At 40.7% G+C, this 23,903-nt stretch overlaps 1 long non-coding RNA gene across 1 annotated transcript; it reads right to left on the bottom strand.

Annotated features, from left to right (window-relative positions):
* Window positions 1-2,328: 2,328 nt before the first annotated feature.
* On the bottom strand, window positions 2,329-20,975 carry LOC141048666 (uncharacterized). The gene is made up of 3 exons (XR_012220105.1): window positions 20,745-20,975; window positions 3,317-3,400; window positions 2,329-2,523 (listed from the first exon to the last, which is right to left on the bottom strand). It is a non-coding gene; the product is annotated as an uncharacterized lncRNA (long non-coding RNA).
* Between the last annotated feature and the right edge of the window lie 2,928 nt (window positions 20,976-23,903).

Genomic DNA, 23,903 nt, shown 5'->3' with positions numbered 1-23,903 from the left:
TGTGTTGTACAGTACCTTTAATTCCTATGGAAATAAAAAAAAAGCTGTGCACATGCTGCGTTTTTTTCCGCACGGTTTTGCTGCAGTTTACAAACCGCAGCATGTCAATTGTTTGGTGCAGAAACGCTGCGGTTTTACACCTCATCCATTATGAGGTGTAAAACCGCAGGCAAAACCGCAGATAAACTGCAGGACTTTTGTCCTGCGGATTTACCTGCGGTTTTCTCTACAAAATCCGCACACCCAAAAAACCTTGTGTGCACATAGCCTATGGGTTGAGTATTTGCAGCAGAAATTTTGGCACCAAAAACATTTAAGATTACTCACCGTCGGACATATCATTGGTGCAAACTAACTGTGCATCCACGCAGGGGTCCAAGATGTAAAGGGAGCCATCTTCTACCAGGTGGAATTGTGTATTATGACCAGCTATTGGACTGCAAATGGCCCATATATTGTTCCGGCACAGGGGCCTCGTCTGTCTGGGTCCGCCAGTGAGTTTACTGTCCCAGCAAAATCTCATGCACATTCTGCAGCATGTCAATAATTTCAGTATTTTTGCAGCATTTTTCCCCCATTCAAATGAATAGGGAAAATCTCATTAAAAAAGTGTCAAAACCTTGCATACCTTAGGCAATGCTTTTCCTCATGCAGATATGTTTTTGGTGCCAAAATTTCTTCTGCAAACACGCAATGTATGCATATGCCTTTAGGCCTCATTCACACTTCAATTTTTCATGTATGAGTTCTATCCTTTTTTTTTCACGATAGCACTCGTACCTATGATAGTCTATGGGGCCGTTCACATGCCAAATCTTCCCTCGGATCAATTGACCCGTGCAAAATCGCGTAGACATGTCCAGTATTGATCCGAGTATTGGATCAAAATCAGCAATGGAAGTCTATGGGTCTGTGAAAAAATCTGACAGCATTTGGAGGTCATCGGTGTGCTGTTCGTTTTTCACCGACTGATACATAGAGGAAGGTGGAGACACTTTTTTTTTTATTTTTCATCAATTAAAAAACTGATGAAACTCTGAAAAAACTCTGATGAAATTCCAATGACACTGATGAAACTCCGTCCATTTTTCTAGACGAGACATCTGAATAAGCCCTTAGGTAGACCGGACCCAACTCTGGTTAGATTCTGTGCAGGACTTTTCTTTCGGAGAGGAGACACTAATCCAATCACGCTTTGTCAGGTGCTGCCATGAAGAACTGTCCGCAGTGCACCTTGCGCATATGAGGAGACTTTATTGAAGCAAGGACAACGCCTTGCTTATCGCCTTCATTGTCTCCCATAATTTACACGCTACAACTCTCACATCCATATATTCCCTTTAGAAAGGAAACATTGAAAGAAAAGAGATCGGAATAGTCCTAAGGGGCGTATTAGAATAAAGGGGTGGTCATCTTTTAACTTTAAGGCTAGGTTCACACTAGGCGTTTTTTGCTGCGTTTTTTGCGTGCAAATTTTCAGCTACATTTTACAGTACTAGCAAAGCCTAGGAGATTTCAGCATTTTTCACACATTGGCTTGAATGGGTGATGGAAAAAAAAACACTGAAAAAATGCATTAAAAACACCGATATCATGTTTTGCAGCATTTTTTTGTGCCAAATCCTGATTTTATAGAATAGGACTTTTTTTTTCAACACTAAACTTTATTAGCATGCACAAGAGACAAATCTAGCATGCTAAAACCACAGCAAAAAAGCACAAAAAAAAAACATTAAAAAAACTCAGCAAAAAAAACAAGGAAAACGTGCTGAAAAAAAAAAACCACCTAGTGTAAACTTACCCTTAGACTCTGTTCACAAACAAGGAATTATTTGAGCCAAGCGTCCCCAAAAACCTCCTGGAAAAAAAAAAGCACTTAAAAAAAGGGGCGGAAAACCTCTTTATAGGTATGAGAAATCCAGGTACTGTTCCTATGAGAAGTTTTTGAGGCTGCAGCCAATCACCAACCTCAGCGGCTCACGCCGACTACATTGGCGCAGTCAACGAGCCTATGGAGTAATAAAGATTTAAAAAAAAACAGGACAACCACCCCCCCAATAATTGAATAATGATGGAGGAAGAGGATAACTTTTCCTTTTGCTTTAGTATCAGTATCACTCAGTAGAGCAGCAGCCTGGGATATAGCAGGTAGAGATCTTGATGGCGGTTGAAATTTCGGGTCCCGTCTCCGTAATTGCCGTTGATTGCGCTGATGGATTATGAAGATCCTCTAACTCGTTTTCAGTTTCCTTCTTGCTGATTGATTACATTGATTGCATCTTAAAAAGGGAGTGATGAATCCTTTACCAAGAACGTGATCAAAGATGGCCGAATCCTCGCTGCGGTGTGTCATTCAAGGACACATCATAACACACAGCTGCGACCTCTTTACATCATTAAAAGTTGGTGACATCATTTACGTGCCTGTCTCATGAAAATAAAGAACTAAGTATTTTTTTTTTTTTAATAATTGTGTCCATAATAAAAAGTTATGAAACTTTGCAAATCACTTTGTCTTCATTCCTGCAAAAAGAAAAAAAAAAAAAATTTACACTCAAGTGACTTCCTCTCCACTACTATTCCTCAGTTTATTTTCCTGTATTGATATTAGAACATGCTCATTTGGAGTACAGATGATGGCAGTGAAAGGTCTTTTACAAAGCGATTTTGCAAAGTTTTCAAAACTTTCCACGCTGCACAAAATTATTTTAAAAAATAAAAATAAAATGAAAGTTTAGTTACTCTATTATACTTTAATAATGAAAAGTTCTGAATACTGAAATTTCCTAATAAACTTCAGCCCCTGAAAAGAAAAGTTCCCTAGAGTATAATGCATCACATTTATTAAAAAGCGTACTAGAGTTCCGGACTGGAATACATTTTGTAATTGAATAAATTTGCATAAATTAAGATGAATTTGCCATCTGTGTGCTGCCACACGCTCTCCTAAGTTTAAAAAAAAAAATGGTGAAGCTAGCCGGAACTGGCATAAAAATGCAAAAAAGTCACAATTTCTTTGGCGCAAATATGAGTTACGCAAAAAAATTTTTAACATTTGAAAAAGTTTTACACTAGAGTTCTATGGAAAACTTATAAGTCATCCCCCTTTGTGTTACAATTCCTCACTACTTTCAAGATCTCTTTCTCGGCCCGGACCCCAGAGTTTATAAGATCTATAACTGAGGGTTGATTTCAATTTTATCTGAAGCAAGAAAATCGTCTTTGTGCTAAACAGTCTGCACTTAACACAAAATGTAGAAACAAAAATGGAAAACTTCTAAGAGCAGAGGTAGAATAAAAAAAAAAATGAACTCACTTATCGCTGCTCTGGCTCGCCAACACTGCGCCTGTTCTTTGTTGACCGGCTGCAGCGGTGACATCATGACTGCTGCAGCCAAACCTTCAAGAGAGTAGAGTTACAATATGAAGCCATGTTCACGCTTTCATTATTAGGCCGGGGTCACACTGGAAACTCGCACGAGTCTCGCGTCTTAATACCTGGCACTGCCTCGGACACTCGGGACTGGAGCGGTCAGCTACATAGAAATATATGCAGCAGCACACTCCGGTCCTGAGTGCCGGGTGTTGAGACGTGAGACTCGTGCGAGTTTCTCGCAAGTGTGACCTCGGCCTTAGGTCAGTATTCCCTAGTAAATTATACAATATGGAACATATAATACATCTTAGGGCTCATACACACTTGCGAGAGACTCGCAAGAAAGCCTGGCACTTCCGCCGGCACTCGGACCGGAGCGTGCGGCTGCATAGAAATACATGTAGCCGCACGCTCCGGTCTGAGTGCCGGTGGCAGTGCCGGGTTTTCATGCGAGAGACTCGCGCGAGAATAGAGAGTATGAGCCCTTAGAGTTCCATTTGAATAACAGAGAAGTCTATTAGGGATACTAGTGCTCCTCAGATACTCTGACCCGTTCCTGTGGGAGCTGAAACAATGGCCCTAGATGGGATCACCTGGTTTTCCTACAAGGCTGCAAGCCCTCCTAACAAAGTTTACCAAAGCACATTGAGCTTATTTCGCTTCAACTGGCCCTCACCCTACTTGTCCTAGCCCAGGCCGGCCTCTGTACCGTACATCAGTGCCAAAAGCAACGGTCTGGCTCACTCGTGTTTTCCTTCCACCACCACAGGCGTCCTCACCCAGTCGTTTTCTCACGGATCGTCGGTGCTTGACTGACAGCGGATGTTTCCCGGGTCAGGGGAAAAGAAGGCTTGAGTTTGACTCTTGACTGGCGTTACCTAGGCTCTTGAGCAACACAGGGCTGAGATTCGGGTCTTGACTGGCACAAACTGGGCTCTAGGTCTTGACCTGCGTAGTCGGGGCTCTGGCTCTCACTTGGTGCCGTCTGGGTCCTGTCTGACAGCGGCCAGCACAGTGCTGGCACACACTTCACGCTGAATCATGTCACTTTGACTGCAGCTTCTTCTTCTTCGTCTCTTTCATGGAGCCAAAACATTTATAGGACATTTATATTCAGAAACTTCGTCATCAATGGCACCTGACTGGGTGCCGCATTTGAATTTGTCCCTCCTGCAACTCTTCCTGTTCTGGTTAGTTCCGCATGGTCCCACCTGGACAGTAGGTGGCAGCCTTCTCACACTAATGATACACTGCCTCAGCGTTCTTCAGGAGTATTGTCACCTTCTCTTACAGTAGCAGTTATTCAAAATTTCCAAGACTAAATACAGTTTCCTCTATAAAAAAATTACAGTATCAGGTGCTAACGGTGGCTCCAAAAGGAATCCAGTTGTTTTTGTGTGCACCCTGTAGCAATATGTTATATGTTGATGTGGCCTCTAGGGGTCTCACTACTTTGATGTGTGTAATATAGGGAATTTGAACACCAGACGTCTTCTCCCAGATATCCTCAGAGTAATGGGAAAGCAGAGTCAGCAGTAAAAACAGCCAAAAGGCTCGTGCAGAAAGCAAGACAAGCAGGTACTGATGTATATCTGTCTATACTGGATCATAGAAACACACCCACCCAACGCCTAGACAGCAGTCCGGCACAGAGGCTCATGAGTAGGCGTACAAAGACACTCTTACCAATGCTGGTCATCTGTTCAAGCCAAAGTTGCTGGGAAACATCAAAGCTAGGCAAGTTTTCTATTACAATAAATCTGCAAAGGATCTGCCTGAGCTCCAGAGAAATGACAACATTCTGCTGCAGCCAAGCAGCTCGTTTGACAAACACTGGCAAAAGGCAAAAGTTGTCCAGAAACTAGGACCTCGGTCCTACGAAATTCTAACAGAGGAAGGAAGAAGACTAAGGAGAAATCGGAGATATCTGAGGAAATCACAAGAAAGAGATAATTCATTTTCATGGCCTTTTGAGCAGTATCCTGACACCCAAGACAACGAGGCAGCAAGTACAAGTCAGGTACCAACCAGGGCCAGCCCGAGAGATTACGGAGCCCTAGGCGAAACCATTTTGCTGCGCCCCTACTATTCTTGGCAGTAGATGAAAACTTGGGATATAAATTTAGGAGCAAAATAAACCACAACAACAATGATTAATTAACTCTCTCCTAACTCTTTAATCTTCTGAGAAGTTGTATAGGACAAATATATACAAAGTAATCAATAACACAAAACAAAAACGACCATAGGTAATTAAAATTTTTGTTTCCTTGCCTTTTTTTTTTTAAGAGGATGACACTAAGTCACCGAGATTAATTTGTTTAGCAACTTCAGATTCTATCGAAATCGTTGCCAACCCAACCAACCTCTCTTGCGTCATATTTGCCCTTAAATATGTACACTTTTCTTTCCATCCGTAAAACTTTTTGCCTTTTGAAGAGATTTTTTATAATTTTTTCTATTTTTCTCTGGCGCCCCCTTTGGGTCGGCGCCCTAGGCGGCCGCCTAGTTCGCCTATACGTTCGGGCCGGCCCTGGTACCAACAGTGACAGCTGAGCATCAGGGTGAGGATTCTGGCCAGAGACAGACAATATCAGAAGGCATATTACCAGGATCAGATGAACTACCAGATGTAGGCAGTGGCACATCTTATGTTACTAGAGCTGGCAGAATTATCAGAGCGCCGGCGCACCTCAAGGATTATATCTAACTGGACTTATTATGTTATAGCTCTAACTTGGTCATGGTATACATTGTTTATTAATTTTATTGTTCTTTCAGTTAAAAGAGAAAGGATGTAGCAATATGTTATATGTTGATGTGGCCTCTAGGGATCTCACTACTTTGATGTGTGTAATATAGAGTGTAAGAACTTGTTGGTTAGTTGTTGTTAGCAGACATCTTGTAATGGAGGAATGTATCACAAGTCTCATGTAATAAACAAGCCTGGAGATATCCAAGGAGTGTGATCCTTGACCAGAAATACATAACAGAACACACCCATGGACTTGAATGGGGGAATCTCCTCTGAGACAAGGAAATAACTAGTGTGTGCTGCCATTTTTTTCATGTGCATATTCTGTCCGTGAAAAAAAATCAAATCACTCATCTACTCTACCCCATTGTAAAAATATTCCTGTTCACTGACCACAAAAAGATATTGTGAAAAAGCCAGCAAAGTATATTACAAAGTTAGAACCAGCCGGATCCATCCAACAGCGAGAGTTTCCGTTCAGGCTGATAATATATTTCTCAGATAGACCTAAGTCCCCGGACCGCCTCTGGCTGAGACTTGTAGTCCTTCTCCCTGAGCAGGATGATGCCCTGCTGTAGTGTATGATATCCCATTGCACACCAGCGCTTGTTACGCCTCCTCAGCCTCGTGACTTGTAACATTCATATCTCATTAGTATAATTTGTAAACTTTTTCTCTGCTCATAACTACATTATAATTTAGCAAATTGGCCGCTGACACCAAGCAAAGTTCTTCATCAGAAATGGTCGACTCTAGCATCATTATCGTCCATTACACGCGCTCACAGGGACGGACGACGATTAAATGAAAAGAGCATTAAAGTCAGATTATTATCACTTCTGCCAAAAGGGAAAGTTAGAAATTGACCAATTACAGCTGTTATAGAAGGTAAAAATCCACATGAGGGGTTTATTAAGTGATGGAGTTGTTTAAGGCACTCACATTCATGCATTGTAATACTATAATAATGCGATCCATTTAGGAAAAGTATCTAAAAGAAAAAAAACTTTGTGGAGTAAAGCAGGTTATCAGAGCTCAGGTTCTGCTTCTAAAGCTGCTCTGGTAAAATAAAAAAAATAAAAAAACAAGCCGTGATTCCAAAAATAAGTCGTATTTCTCACTCCAGGAATGGCGAAGAATGGGAAAAACAATTAGAGACAGAAGTGAATTATCTGAAGTGGCACCAAATTTATCAGACATCATAGAAGACGCTGATACATTTGGCCAAAATAAAGGCAATGCAGCCACCAGCAAAACTAAGAAAATCTCTCCCTCCCATGATAGATTCCACAACAGAAAAAAATATTAGATGCAAATTGAATGTTTCTTATTATGTTTTGGGGTCTCTCCACGTGTGCTGCGAGGGACTGCAGAGCAAATATGGCATTAATATGTGGTCTCCCTTGGCTGTGTGTCCCCCTAGTTGGGCTCAGTCCGTCTCAGCCTTTATCTACATGTACAGTACGTCACGGTAGGATTTTTACTATTGGAGTTAGGACAGTCCCAATTTCGGTCGCTGTGACGAGGCAGGATGGATTTCATTTTTTTTCTTTTTAAATCAAAAAACATGTTAATTAAGTACCATATAATATTTTCATGCACTATTTATTTATTTTCTGCAGTGTATTTAATCATTATGTTTCTGTCTTTGGTTTTGACTCTAAAAATATACATATATATATATACTTTTTTATTAGTTTTTTTATATTTTTCACACTATCCGCTCCAAAATACTCTTTAAAAACTGTAAAAAAAAAAGCTTGCAAATCGCTTCCTTATTATTTTTATTGGAAATCTACTTTTCTGTTCATATGTGTTTTTTTTGACAATTTTTTTCCTAAAGTGGTTTTTATAAATTACCAATGGGAAAAACGAGTGCATGTCGCTCCTTTGGAAAATGCTCCAAACTAAGCATTGTCAAATCAGAAGGATTTAAAAAAAAAAAAAAAAGTCTTCCAAAAACTCCTCTAGAAATGGAACGCTTCCAGAAAAATGCATAAAAAAATATCCATAAAACATATCCAAGCACTGCCAGGTCTCAATCCTGCTGTGTAAATCAAGCTCTATACTGGTCATAATGGTAAAGAAACCAAAAAAACTATAAGGAACCTGATATAAAAAGAAAAAAAATCAGAATAAAGAAACTTAAGTTCAGCACAAACAGTTAACAGGCTGTTCATAATAAGGTACTTGTCACATTTGTGAGGCGAGAGATTGTGTGATGGAGGGTCCTTCATTTAATCTGCGCTGATGATTAAGTAAGTAGCTGTGCGTTTGCTGCAGTCACAATCACTTATAAGATGGACAATATCAGATTATTAGATCTCACCATCGTCCATCATCACATACAGATCTACAGTCTAAGAAGAAGCACCTGAGAAATGCTCCGTGTCCCATAGAAAGCGTTCTGATCCCATACTGTCACCATCATCACTCAGACCACGGACAGTGAAGGAGAGAAACCGAGAGAAGATAAAGAGAGGAACTGTATGAGAATATAACTACTATAATACTGCCCCTATGTACAAGAATATAACTACTATAATACTGCCCCTATGTACAAGAATATAATTACTATAATACTGCCCCTATATACAAGAATATAACTACTATAATAATACTACCCCTATGTACAAAAATATAACTACTATAATACTGCTCCTATGTACAAGAATATAACTACTATAATACTGCCCCTATGTACAAGAATATAACTACTATAATGCTGCCCCTAAGTACAAGAATATAACTACTATAATACTGCCCCTATATACAAGAATATAACTACTATAATACTGTCCCCTATATACAAGAATATAACTGCTATAATACTGCTCCTATGTACAAGAATATAACTACTATAATACTGCTCCTATATACAAGAATATAACTACTATAATACTGCTCCTAGGTACAGAAATATAACTACTATAATACTGCCCCTATGGACAAGAATATAACTACTATAATACTGCCTCCTATGTACAAGAATATAACTACTATAATACAGCTCCTATATACAAGAATATAACTACTATAATACTGTCCCCTATGTACAAGAATATAACTACTATAATACTGCTCCTATATACAAGAATATAACTACTATAATACTGCCCCAAAGTACAAGAATATAACTACTATAATACTGCTCCTATGTACAAGAATATAACTACAATAATACTGTCCCCTATGTACAAGAATATAACTACTATAATACTGCTCCTATATACAAGAATATAACTACTATAATACTGTCCCCTATGTACAAGAATATAACTACTATAATACTGCTCCTATATACAAGAATATAACTACTATAATACTGCCCCAAAGTACAAGAATATAACTACTATAATACTGCTCCTATATACAAGAATATAACTACTATAATACTGTCCCCTATGTACAAGAATATAACTACTATAATACTGCTCCTATATACAAGAATATAACTACTATAATACTGCCCCTAAGTACAAGAATATAACTACTATAATACTGCTCCTATGTACAAGAATATAACTTCTATAATACTGCCCCCTATGTACAAGAATATAACTTCTATAATACTGCCCCCTATGTACAAGAATATAACTACTATAATACTGCCTCCTATGTACAAGAATATAACTACTATAATACTGCCCCTATGTACAAGAATATAACTATTATAATACTGCTCCTATATACAAGAATATAACTACCATAATGCTGCCCCTAAGTACAAGAATATAACTACTATAATACTGCCCCTATGTACAAGAATATAACTACTATAATACTGCCTCCTATGTACAAGAATATAACTACTATAATACTGCTCCTATATACAAGAATATAACTACTATAACACTGCTCCTATGTACAAGAATATAACTACTATAATGCTGCCCCTAAGTACAAGAATATAACTACTATAATACTGCTCCTATGTACAAGAATATAGCTTCTATAATACTGCCCCTATGTACAAGAATATAACTACTATAATATTGCCCTATGTACAAGAATATAACTACTATAATACTGCCCCTATGTACAAGAATATAACTACTATAATACTGCCCTATGTACAAGAATATAACTACTATAATACTGCTCCTATGTACAAGAATATAACTACTATAATACTGCCCCTATGTACAAGAATATAACTACTATAATACTGCCCCCTATGTACAAGAATATAACTACTATAATACTGCCCTATGTACAAGAATATAACTTCTATAATACTGCCCCCTATGTACAAGAATATAACTACTATAATACTGCCCTATGTACAAGAATATAGCTACTATAATACTGCCCCTATGTACAAGAATATAACTACTATAATACTGCCCTATGTACAAGAATATAACTACTATAATGCTGCCCCTATGTACAAGAATATAACGGCTATAATACTGCCCCCTATGTACAAGAATATAACTACTATAATACTGCCCTATGCACAAGAATATAACTACTATATACTGCCCCTATGTACAAGAATATAACTACTATAATACTGCCCCTATATACAAGAATATAACTACTATAATGCTGCCCCTATGTACAAGAATATAACTACTATAATACTGCCCCTCTGTACAAGAATATAACTACTATAATACTGCTCCTATGTACAAGAATATAACTACTATAATACTGCCCCTATGTACAAGAATATAACTACTATAATACTGCCTCCTAGCTGTGAGGTTGTGTGTCAGTGGTTCTCCTGATGTCTGGAGCAAGCCCAGGGAGGGGCCACCCTGGGCGGGGAAGCTCCCCTGGCAAGGCCCAGGCTTCCCGGCCTACACTGGGACTAGCCTCCCAGGCTTCTACTAATGGGAATGTTAATCCCAAAGCCACTGTGAGACCAGTGAATGCAGCGAGTCAAAGCTGCAGCAGTTTGGTGAAGGAGGAGAAAGCTTTTACTACAGTTTTGGGAGGAAAACCTCCAGTTCCAGCAAAGAAGCCAGAAGGAAAAGTGTCTGTGAGTGATGGAATCCAGCTGAATGTGAAGTCTTGTAGCTCCCCAGTCGGTAAGCAGCTCCTGCCAGGTGCACAGGTGAGATCGGCCCCAGCTGTGCAGATCACCTCTCCTGCTTCCAGGCAGAGACGGACGTCTTTGGAAAGGCAGACAATGCAGGAGAACCTACAGCAGCATGGCAGTATGGCGCGGTCAGGACGCACACGGTCACAGTCAGGTGGCAGCGATAAACCTGCTGCGGAGCCTGCATCCAGCCAAGGGGCTACAAAACCATCCGTGGTGGACCCGCACAAGACTGTCTTCAAAACCCCTGTAGCCGTGGTCAAGACTAAACCTGTGGGGCGTGCACCCGAGCTGCAGCTAGCGGACGAGATACCGGGACTTGTCCGAAAACTGGGTGAGTTACAGCAGCAAAAAAAAGCGCTGCAAATGGAGGTAGACTTCATCTATAGCCTAAAGACCACTAATCCTGCCAGTAATGACGCGTATGACCTGAGACTGAACACACTGGGTGTACAGCTGGCGAGTGTTGTGCAGGACACTGACTCTGTGCTGGAGAGCATGGGGCCCCTGGCAGAGACCTACAGGAACCGCGAGCGGTTCGCCTCCTACAAGCAGGACTGTGCTGTAGAGGCCAGGACCCCTGATGTTCAGGACGGGACCCCCCAGCAGCGGACACGGCCAGTGTTACAGGCTGCCCGCTTCTGTTCCAGGAGGGAAAACAGCTGCAGCAGCCGGCAGCTCAGTGTGAACAAGAGCACACACTGCAGACTCCAGCAGAGGCACCACAGGTCCCAGAGTGCCCCACACAGGAGCAGGACAGTGTATGTGAGACTGTTTGTGCTGATGAGGCTGAGGCAGCCGAGTGTGAACAGGAGCATACACTGCAGACTCCAGCAGAGGCACCACAGGTCCCAGAGTGCCCCACACAGGAGCAGGACAGTATATGTCAGACAGTTTGTGCTGATGAGGCCGAGGCTGAGGCTGAAGCACAGACTGTGACTGGTGATGCTGTGCCCATGGGGTCGGGGGTTGGAGGGGTTTCACTTTCTGTAATGGACGTCGCACTGTCTGATAATGATGCTGCTCATGATAATGTGCATGATATGTGTGATTATCCCCCTTTGCCATCTAGTCCACAAGGTGTGACAGCCCCCCCTGCTGCAGGCCCTCTCCCTGTCAGTCAGCCCAGTGTGACCCGGCAGGTGCCCCCCAGGAATGCCTGGAGCCGCGGCGCCCCATCCTTCACTTCCAGCGCCAGGTATACCGGCCAGACATTCAAACGCATTAATGTGGTGCGGTTTAAATACATACAGTCATATGTAAAAGTTTGGGCACCCCTATTAATGTTAACCTTTTTTCTTTATAACAATTTTGGTTTTTGCAACAGGTATTTCAGTTTCATATATCTAATAACTGATGGACTCAGTTATATTTCTGGATTCAAATGAGGTTTATTGTACTAACAGAAAATGTGCAATCTGCATTTAAACAAAATTTGACCGATGCAAAAGTATGGGCACCCTTATCATTTTCTTGATTTCAACACTCCTAACTACTTTTTACTGACTTCCTGAAGCACAAAATTGGTTTTGTAACCTCATTGAGCTTTGAACTTCATAGCCAGGTGTATCAAATCATGAGAAAAGGTATTTAAGGTGGCCACTTGCAAGTAGTTCTCCTATTTGATTCTCCTATGAAGAGTGGCATCATGGGCTCCTCAAAACAACTCTCAAATGATCTGAAAACAAAGATTATTCAACATAGCTTTTCAGGGGAAGGATTCAAAAAGTTGTCTCAGAGATTTAACCTGTCAGTTTCCAATGGGAGGATCATAGTAAGGAAATGGAAGAACACAGGTACAGTTCTTGTTAAGCCCAGAAGTGGCAGGCCAAGAAAAATATCAGAAAGGCAGAGAAGAAGAATGGTGAGAACAGTCAAGGACAATCCACAGACCACCTCCAAAGACCTGCAGCATCATCTTGCTGCAGATGGTGTCACTGTGCATCGGTCAACAATACAGCGCACTTTGCACAAGGAGAAGCTGTATGGGAGAGTGATGCGAAAGAAGCCGTTTCTGCAAGCACGCCACAAACAGAGTCGCCTGAGGTATGCAAAAGCACATTTGGACAAGCCAGTTACATTTTGGAAGAAGGTCCTGTGGACTGATGAAACAAAGATTGAGTTGTTTGGTCATACAAAAAGGCGTTATGCATGCGCTGTATTGTTGACCGATGCACAGTGACACCATCTGCAGCAAGATGATGCTGCAGGTCTTTGGAGGTGGTCTGTGGATTGTCCTTGACTGTTCTCACCATTCTTCTTCTCTGCCTTTCTGATATTTTTCTTGGCCTGCCACTTCTGGGCTTAACAAGAACTGTACCTGTGTTCTTCCATTTCCTTACTATGTTCCTCACAGTGGAAACTGACAGGATAAATCTCTGAGACAACTTTTTGTATCCTTCCCCTGAAAAGCTATGTTGAATAATCTTTGTTTTCAGATTATTTGAGAGTTGTTTTGAGGAGCCCATGATGCCACTCTTCATAGGAGAATCAAATAGGAGAACTACTTGCAAGTGGCCACTTTAAATACCTTTTCTCATGATTTGATACACCTGGCTATGAAGTTCAAAGCTCAATGAGGTCACAAAACCAATTTAGTGCTTCAGGAAGTCAGTAAAAAGTAGTTAGGAGTGTTCAAATCAAGAAAACGATAAGGGTGCCCATACTTTTGCACCGGTCAAATTTTGTTTAAACGCAGATTGCACATTTTCTGTTAGTACAATAAACCTCATTTGAATCCAGAAATATAACTGAGTCCATCAGTTATTAGATATATGAAACTGAAATAGCTGTTGCAAAAACCAAAATTGTTATAAAGAAAAAAGGTTAACATTAATAGGGGTGCCCAAACTTTTACATATGACTGTAGGTGCCAAGGAGGATCTGCCACAACGCAGGTATGTGGTGAGAGAGCTGCTCTGCGGCCAGATGGGGTTTGTGGCAAATGGCTCAGGAGGATGAGGATGTGGTGGCAGGGACGCATGAGGAGTATTTAATGTCAGGAGAGATGTTGACCAACTCAGATGCCCACCAGGAGTCCACTCAGGCAGCACCAGAGAAGCAGGGAGCAGAGGGGAACATGGAGGTCGTCCATCAGGTCCAGCAGCCTCAGATAGCCCCCCCTTCAGTATCACTGTCTGTATCTGATGACTGGAGCATTAATTATAATAAAAGGAAGAAAAAGAACACATCCTCCCGTAAACCTGAGGCAGAATATGACACTGGTCAGACTGCTAGTAAGAAGGTTCAGAATTCTGCAGGAGTGATGGTCGTGTCCAACAAGTATGGAGTTTTATCTGACTCCAATGGTGACGATTATGAGGAAGAGTTGAGGAAAGTTGATGCTGAGTGTGACAGGGACATAGAGGACCATCCCACGCCAAAGCGGAAGCCCTTATCTGTGGACCCTCAGGTAGAGTCTGACATGGACACCAGTGGTGGACAGAACATCTCTGACTCATGATGATGGCTGTTACTCTGCTCCTTCTATATTGTGCTGTGATGGCGGGGTTCTCATTGACAGTGACCTCGAGCAATGTGAATAGCATTAAGCTGAGGAGAACTAGACACGCGGTGTATGAACATCTCAAATATCTGGACACAGATGTCATCTTCCTGCAGGAGACACGACTGACATCTCTGGGGCTTATGAGAGAGGCTGAGAGGGAATGGCGGTCCGGTCCTTCTTTCTGGTCACTGGCTGTGGAGCCTTATGCCGGGGTCGCTGTCCTGTTTAACACCAATGATGTGACTGTGCATAGGATGACGGAGGTGGTCATGGGAAGATGTCTGGTCCTAGAAGTCACTATCCATGGGAGGCGACTCCGGCTTATTAACATCTATGGACCACAGACAGTGACTGACAGGATCCAGCTGTTTAATGACGTCAAGCCTTACCTCTTCACTTCTCTTCCAGTGGTGATGGCGGGGGACTTTAATGCCATAATGACATCAGGTGACAGCTCCTCAGGCAGGGCAGTGACCAGGGACGGTAAGGTCCTACATAGCGTCATAATGCAGGCAGGACTGACTGACGTTTTCACACAGGGTGGGCGACAGCCAAAATTCACATATTCATGTTCCAACAGGAGCAGTAGAATAGATTTTGCTTTTGTCAGTCCTACTGAGGCTGTCGGCGCCCTGAGTGAGAAGGTCGTCCCTTACTCTGATCACCTTGCCTTGTGCTTCTCTTTGGGTTCCTCTAACCATCCGGACATTGGTAGGGGGTTGTGGAAGCTCAATTCCAGTCTCCTGGATGATGCCTATGTTCAGAGCCGTGTTCACTCCCTTATCCAGCTTCATCTAGACAGGGTTGACTTCTATGACAACATGACCGACTGGTGGGAGGACGTCAAGGAGGATATCAGATCCCTCTTAAAGAGACTGTCAGTTAATAAAGGGAGGAATAAGTACAGCCAGTACCTGAAGCTGCGCAAAGAATTGGAGTCACTGTATTCGGCGGGCAGGGATGACAAAGTGAAGATCGACCGGCTGAAATCTGAGATAAAGGAGTATCAGTATAGCAGGTATACCTCCCTGGTTCTTGAACAGGATTATGGGTCCTTAGGGGCCCCTGATCCCTTTGAGAATTGCAGGGAGAGTGTGGCCAAAATAATGGTCACGGGTCTCACCGACTCCCAGGGTGTATTGCAGGATTCACGGGAGGGTATCCTGGAGGTGGTGAGATCTAACTATGCTGACTTGTTTCAGAGGAAAGTTTTGGATAAAGATAAGATGACTCAATTCTTGGAGGCAACTCCAGTGCCTGATACTAATGATCTGGACTTCTCTCCTTTGACAGCAGAAATAACGGTGGAGGAAGTTAAGGAGGCCATTGATAAGTTGCATCTGAAGAAGGCACCAGGTCCAGATGGTATAACGGCAGAATTTTATAAGAAATTCAGAGACCTCCTGGCTCCAATTCTCGTGGATGTGTATAGGAATTGTCTAGAAAATCACCTGATGCCTCCATCCATGAGAGTGTCCTCGTTAATTCTGCTGTCTAAAGGTAAAGAGCCAAGCGACACCAAGAACTGGAGGCCGATTGCTCTCTTGAATGTGGACAGGAAGATTCTAGCAAAGATCCTATTTTCTAGATTAGTCTGTTTGTCCCCGGCACTGTTGGCAGGCTCTCAGTTTGGCACAGTAAAAGGGCGGAACATCTCTGGAGCAGTCATCTCGATACGAGAGATGTTTGAGAGTTGTAAAGCTCTGCGGTGTGGGAGATATGTTGTTAGTCTGGACCAGGCTAAAGCCTTTGACAGGGTTGATCACGACTATCTGTGGGCCACTTTGTCAAAGTACGGTATTCCGGGACAATTTGTGGATTGGCTGAAGACGTTGTACAGAGAGGCGGTGAGCTTTCCTCTGATTAATGGTTGGCAGGGTGACACTTTTGGAGTTGGGGCGGGGGTGAGACAGGGCTGCCCAATGAGTCCGCTCCTGTATGTTTTTGCCCTAGACCCGTTTCTGAGGTCACTGCAGGAGTGCGATTTTCAGGGGGTGCCGGTCCCCCACTGCCCGCCTCTGAATGTTGTTGCCTATGCGGACGATATGACGCTAGTGATCTCCAATCCTCGTGAGGTGCAGATGTTATCTGCGTCCATCAGAAGCTACTCAGAGGCCTCTGGGTCTCTTGTCAACCTTGAAAAGAGTCGAGCTCTGTGGACATTAGATACTGAGCCCAGCTTTGATCTGCCGCAGTTTTCCAAAGCCTCCACCCATATTAAGATCCTAGGGGTTAAATTTGGGAGGGATGATAAAGCCACGCTAAATTGGGAGGAGAAATTGGAAACCGGAAATGCAAAGGTTCAGCGATGGAAGAACTGGAGGCTGACCTACAGAGAAAGGGTCACAATGTTGAAGACGTACCTGGTCCCCATTTTCTTGTATGTCTCTGTCGCTTTCCCTTTGCCAGAATCTTTCTCAGCGAGGCTCTTCAGCCTGTTCTTCCAGCTCTTGTGGGGGAATAGGTTGAACCTAATAAAGAGGGGAATAACGTACCTACGGCGGAGAGAGGGTGGGCTGGATATGTTGAATCCAAGGGTTTTCTTTGACTCCTTGTTTCTAAAGGTGAATTTTGGGAACATGGATTCAAACAGTAGCTCCCTGTGGGTAAATAGTATCAGGTACTGGATATTGCCTTTTGCAGAATCTTGGGTGCGAGGCGGCAGTCTCAAGAGGAGGAGATGGACAGGTGACCACCTCCCCCAGTATCTGGACTATGGACTGAAGTGTGTTAGGAGGTGGGGACTGGAGAGGTCTTACATTGAGAGCAGTACGAGAAGAGACCTGTATGCTCGTGTATGTAGGACTTTCTTCTTCTCTCCACTGGCCCTGAGAAATTGTGTCACCACCACCCTGCAGGAAAGCCTTAGGTTCCTAAACGGGAAACGGCTACCTCCTAAACTGTTTGATGTCACTTGGCTTTCACTGCATAGTCGGCTCTTTGTCAGAGGGAACCTTAAACATCTGTGTGTCTCTGATCGGAACTGTCCCCTTGGTTGTCAGCAGGAGGAGACTATGGAGCACTTCATATGTGATTGCTGGGGAGGGAGGAAGATCTGGGAGGAAGTGTCAGATAATCTAAAAATCCCCAGACTGCGGACCCTAAAGTATCCCGACATAATCTATGGTGTCCCCTCCACTGTTAGTAACATCAACAGAGAGACGATGTACATTATAATCAGTGTCATCAAATATCACTGGCACATGAGAACCCGGGTGTCACTACACAATGAGCCGTTCGATCACACCGCTGCCGCCAATCAGGTTATGTCAGAACTCCGGTCGATAAAATCACTGGAAGTTGGAAGGAGTCCAGGAAACATAACGTTATGGAGAAACGTAAAATTCAGTTAGGAAATATGATGATTTTTTTTTTTTTTTCTAACTTTCTTTTTGTATCCCCAGGTGTGGACACTTTAATTTATTTATGAATATGATCTGATTATGTAATGCTGTGTATATATTACCTAAGTGGTTTCTGTTTTGTAATACTGGATGATTTTTGTTTTATTATAATTGTATTTATGTTTGGTTTATAATAAAAATTGCCCCTATGTACAAGAATATAACTACTATAATACTGCCCCTATGTACAAGAATATAATTACTATAATACTGCCCCTATATACAAGAATATAACTACTATAATACTGCTCCTATGTACAAGAATATAACTACTATAATACTGCTCCTATGTACAAGAATATAACTACTATAATACTGCCCCTATGTACAAGAATATAACTACTATAATGCTGCCCCTAAGTACAAGAATATAACTACTATAATACTGCCCCTATATACAAGAATATAACTGCTATAATACTGTCCCCTATATACAAGAATATAACTGCTATAATACTGCTCCTATGTACAAGAATATAACTACTATAATACTGCTCCTATATACAAGAATATAACTACTATAATACTGCTCCTAGGTACAGAAATATAACTACTATAATACTGCCCCTATGTACAAGAATATAACTACTATAATACTGCCTCCTATGTACAAGAATATAACTACTATAATACTGCTCCTATATACAAGAATATAACTACTATAATACTGTCCCTATGTACAAGAATATAACTACTATAATACTGTCCCCTATGTACAAGAATATAACTACTATAATACTGCTCCTATATACAAGAATATAACTACTATAATACTGCCCCAAAGTACAAGAATATAACTACTATAATACTGCTCCTATGTACAAGAATATAACTACTATAATACTGCTCCTATGTACTAGAATATAGCTACTATAATACTGCTCCTATGTACAAGAATATAACTACTATAATACTGCTCCTATGTACAAGAATATAACTACTATAATACTGCCCCTATGTACAAGAATATAACTACTATAATGCTGCCCCTAAGTACAAGAATATAACTACTATAATACTGCCCCTATATACAAGAATATAACTGCTATAATACTGTCCCCTATATACAAGAATATAACTGCTATAATACTGCTCCTATGTACAAGAATATAACTACTATAATACTGCTCCTATATACAAGAATATAACTACTATAATACTGCTCCTAGGTACAGAAATATAACTACTATAATACTGCCCCTATGTACAAGAATATAACTACTATAATACTGCCTCCTATGTACAAGAATATAACTACTATAATACTGCTCCTATATACAAGAATATAACTACTATAATACTGTCCCTATGTACAAGAATATAACTACTATAATACTGTCCCCTATGTACAAGAATATAACTACTATAATACTGCTCCTATATACAAGAATATAACTACTATAATACTGCCCCAAAGTACAAGAATATAACTACTATAATACTGCTCCTATGTACAAGAATATAACTACTATAATACTGTCCCCTATGTACAAGAATATAACTACTATAATACTGCTCCTATATACAAGAATATAACTACTATAATACTGCCCCTATGTACAGGAATATAACTACTATAATACTGCCCCAAAGTACAAGAATATAACTACTATAATACTGCTCCTATATACAAGAATATAACTACTATAATACTGCTCCTATATACAAGAATATAACTACTATAATACTGTCCCCTATGTACAAGAATATAACTATTATAATACTGCTCCTATATACAAGAATATAACTACTATAATACTGCTCCTATGTACAAGAATATAACTACTATAATACTGTCCCCTATGTACAAGAATATAACTACTATAATACTGCTCCTATATACAAGAATATAACTACTATAATACTGCCCCTATGTACAGGAATATAACTACTATAATACTGCCCCAAAGTACAAGAATATAACTACTATAATACTGCTCCTATATACAAGAATATAACTACTATAATACTGCTCCTATATACAAGAATATAACTACTATAATACTGTCCCTATGTACAAGAATATAACTACTATAATACTGTCCCCTATGTACAAGAATATAACTACTATAATACTGCTCCTATATACAAGAATATAACTACTATAATACTGCCCCAAAGTACAAGAATATAACTACTATAATACTGCTCCTATGTACAAGAATATAACTACTATAATACTGTCCCCTATGTACAAGAATATAACTACTATAATACTGCTCCTATATACAAGAATATAACTACTATAATACTGCCCCTATGTACAGGAATATAACTACTATAATACTGCCCCAAAGTACAAGAATATAACTACTATAATACTGCTCCTATATACAAGAATATAACTACTATAATACTGCTCCTATATACAAGAATATAACTACTATAATACTGTCCCCTATGTACAAGAATATAACTACTATAATACTGCTCCTATATACAAGAATATAACTACTATAATGCTGCCCCTAAGTACAAGAATATGCACAAAAGGAAATTTTCTGCTCACCCCTCTTCACTCCTTATCACACCTCCGACGCACGGAAACACCCTGACCCGGGTGTATAGTGCATGCACAACATAGAAAAAGATTTTCCAGCGTCTCCAGGAGATAAAATAACAATTGCTTTATTGAAAATATAAAATCTTCTTACCATCAAGTAAAAACAACATAAAGAGGCATATGGAGGGGAGCACTTTCCTACGCGTTTCACCCTGAAAGGGCTTAATCATGGAATGCGTAAAGAAGGTCTCCAAACAGATATTTAAGTGCAAAACATGTCAAAGAAACAGGTGATTCAATTAGGTGAAAAACACACCCATTACATTTAACATAGACAAAACCAAATTTGAAAAAAGTGTACAATGCATGGAAACCAACACATACGAAGCGTAATAAACAGATCAAGGAAAAAAAAAAAAAAAAAAAAAATATTTTATAAATAAATTTTTCTTACTTGATGTATCACATATAAAGCAGTTAAAAAACCATATAGGTATTTAAAGGAAGCCATAATGTACTCTGATAGCGTTATAACAAGGATCTTATAATTTGCGGACAATTTGTACCTTTTTCGTGCTCCCTCTACAATTTGGACTTTCCAATTTTGTGGCGATTATAACCCACGTTACTTCCACTCCACATGGATCCACCTCTGCACAGGAGAACTAAGTTCAACTCCATCTTCAACATTCATGGTGATGTTACCACGATTGAGGCTGCCGCCAAGGATAATGAGGAGCTCCTGCTGTTACACAGATCATTGGAAAAAGGTAAATCTAAAGAAGCCAGACTTTGGTGGGATTCTACTTCATTGCGCTCTTACATCAACAGAAATATGATACCTCGTGGATTAAGGATCATTAAATCTCCTACCTTTTCCTCTTTTCCTGAGACTTTTTTGAATGACTGGAACACCATTCTTTCCAAATGTTCACTGCAGCTTATGGAGCTTATTGTAAAATATGAGGAACAAGAGCTGGAGATTTGCAAAAACAGCATTATTACAACAGAGACTGCTTTGGATAAATTTAAGGACTTTCCTGAACTAAGTTAAAAGAAAATTTGGATAAACATCTTACCACCTTAGATGATAAAATTGCGGAACGAAAACAACGCAAACTAGACAGAGACATTAATGATTATCAAACAAAAAAAGTTTATACTTGGAGAAATTCATCTCACCAAAATTACATCTTGAGAAAACAAGATAATAAAAAAATTTTTCCAAAAAAATTCCAAACGCCATGTCAGCTTTGGCGATACTAGCATCTCTTCAGCTACCACCAGTTATTCAATAGAAAATTCTTCAGATTCCTCATTTGATGAAATTAATCCTTCTGCTCCTATCAATAAAAAATACAAGAGAAAAAATGCTGCTTCAAAAAATGCATCAGGAGAGGAGGCAGGAAACATCGGAAACACAAGGTATCCGGATCGCAGGAAACGGAGACATTAACCTGTCCGGTTTGGAACTTGTCTGCCCAGATCCTCGCCCAGCATCATTTATCTGTTTTGTCTAAGGGACTGAGTTTTTGCCCTACAAATAAATTCAATGTTTTCAGGACTTTATTGGATGTGAACAAACTAGCTAGAAACCTAACGTTAAAATGTCATTTTTATAATGATAATGATTTACAGGAAAACATGTCTTCATTTCCAAATTCTGCTGAACATGATTCTAACATAATACCAATGTTTCATGAATTGAAAAAACTTTCTGATTTGCGACAATTGGAGTCAGAATGTAGAACTTACGACTCCTCTCCTGATAGTTTTGTAACTTCTAACCCCTTTTTTTACCCTGTTCAATCTAGGCCATCTATCCTAGATATTTTTCAGGAAAAGGTGGAGGCAGATCTTGTTGATTTAGACAGAATTACAAGTATTGATAAAAACAATCTTAATCCTCAAGAAATTCTGGCACTACAAGATCTGCAATCCAACACAGGGTTAATTATCAGGGAAGCAGACAAGGGGGGAGGGGTCGTGGTTCTGGACTCTTCACTTTATTTTAAAATGAATCATGCTATTCTATCTGATAATAACACCTACCTACATCTCCAGGGAGACCCTACTAATTTTTACAAGAGTAAAATCGATAAATTACTTCAAGATGGTTTGGAGGGGGCATTTTTTCTCAAAAAATATACGATTATTTAAAAGTGGATTTTCCTATTATCCCCATTTATCATGCCCTCCCTAAACTTCACAAGGGTATTTTTCCACCACCCTTTAGGCCTATTATATCAGGCATTGGTTCCCTTGGTTCCAGGCTGTGTGCTTGGATAGATCATTTTTTGCAACCTTTAGTCAGGGATGTGCCAGGCTTTCTGAGAGACACCAAGTCTTTAACCCCTTCCTGACATGAGACGTACTATCCCGTCCACGGTACCCGGGCCCGTATGACCGGGGACGGGATAGTACGTCTACCGCGATCAGCGGCGCCCACGTGGTGAGCGCCGCTGATCGCGGCCGGGTGTAAGCTGATTATCACAGCTGACACCCGGCACAATGTGTCAGGGGCGGTCACGGACCGCCCCCGACACATTAACCCCTTGCACACCGCGATCAAACGCGATCGCGGTGTACCGGGAGTTAAAGGGAAGCATCGGCAGGGAGGGGGCTCCCTCCGTGCTTCCCTGAGCCCCCCACGGCAGCGCAATGTGCAGCGCTGCTGCGGGGGACTCCTATCCTCCAGGCCCCCGAATCCAAGATGGCGACGGGGGCCTTCGGGGGCCTGGGGAAGCTGGCTTCCTCAGTGCCTGCAAAGCGCAGGCATGAGGAAGCCTTGTGCACTGCCTGTGACAGATTGCTGATCTGTCACAGTGATCTGTGATGTGACAGATCAGCGATCTGTCACAGGACAGTGATGTCCCACCTGGGACTATGTAATAAAGTAAAAAAAAATTTAAAAAAAAGTGTAAAAATAAATTAAAAAAAATCGCCAAATAAATTAGTAAAAAAAAAAAAAATATTCCCCAATAAATTCATTTTTTTAAAATAATAAAAAAAAAAAACAATAAATGTACACATATTAGGTATCGCCGCGTCCGTAACGACCTGCCCTATAAAACTGTCCCATTAGTTAACCCCTTTAGCGAACCCCTTAAAAAATAAAAATAAAAAACGAAGCAAAAAATAATGATTTATTATCATACCGCCAAACAAAAAGTGCAATAACGCGAGATCAAAAAGACGCATATAAATATCCATGGTACCGCTGAAAACGTCATCTTGTCCCGCAAAAAACAAGCCGCCACACAGCATCATCAGCAAAAAAATAAAAAAGTTATAACTCGCAGAATAAAGC

The sequence above is a fragment of the Dendrobates tinctorius genome, unplaced genomic scaffold, assembly GCF_039654945.1.
Source record: "Dendrobates tinctorius isolate UK_male_01 unplaced genomic scaffold, ASM3965494v1 ptg000138l, whole genome shotgun sequence".
NCBI lineage: Eukaryota > Metazoa > Chordata > Amphibia > Anura > Dendrobatidae > Dendrobates > Dendrobates tinctorius.
This window is presented reverse-complemented; position numbering and strand designations above follow the sequence as displayed.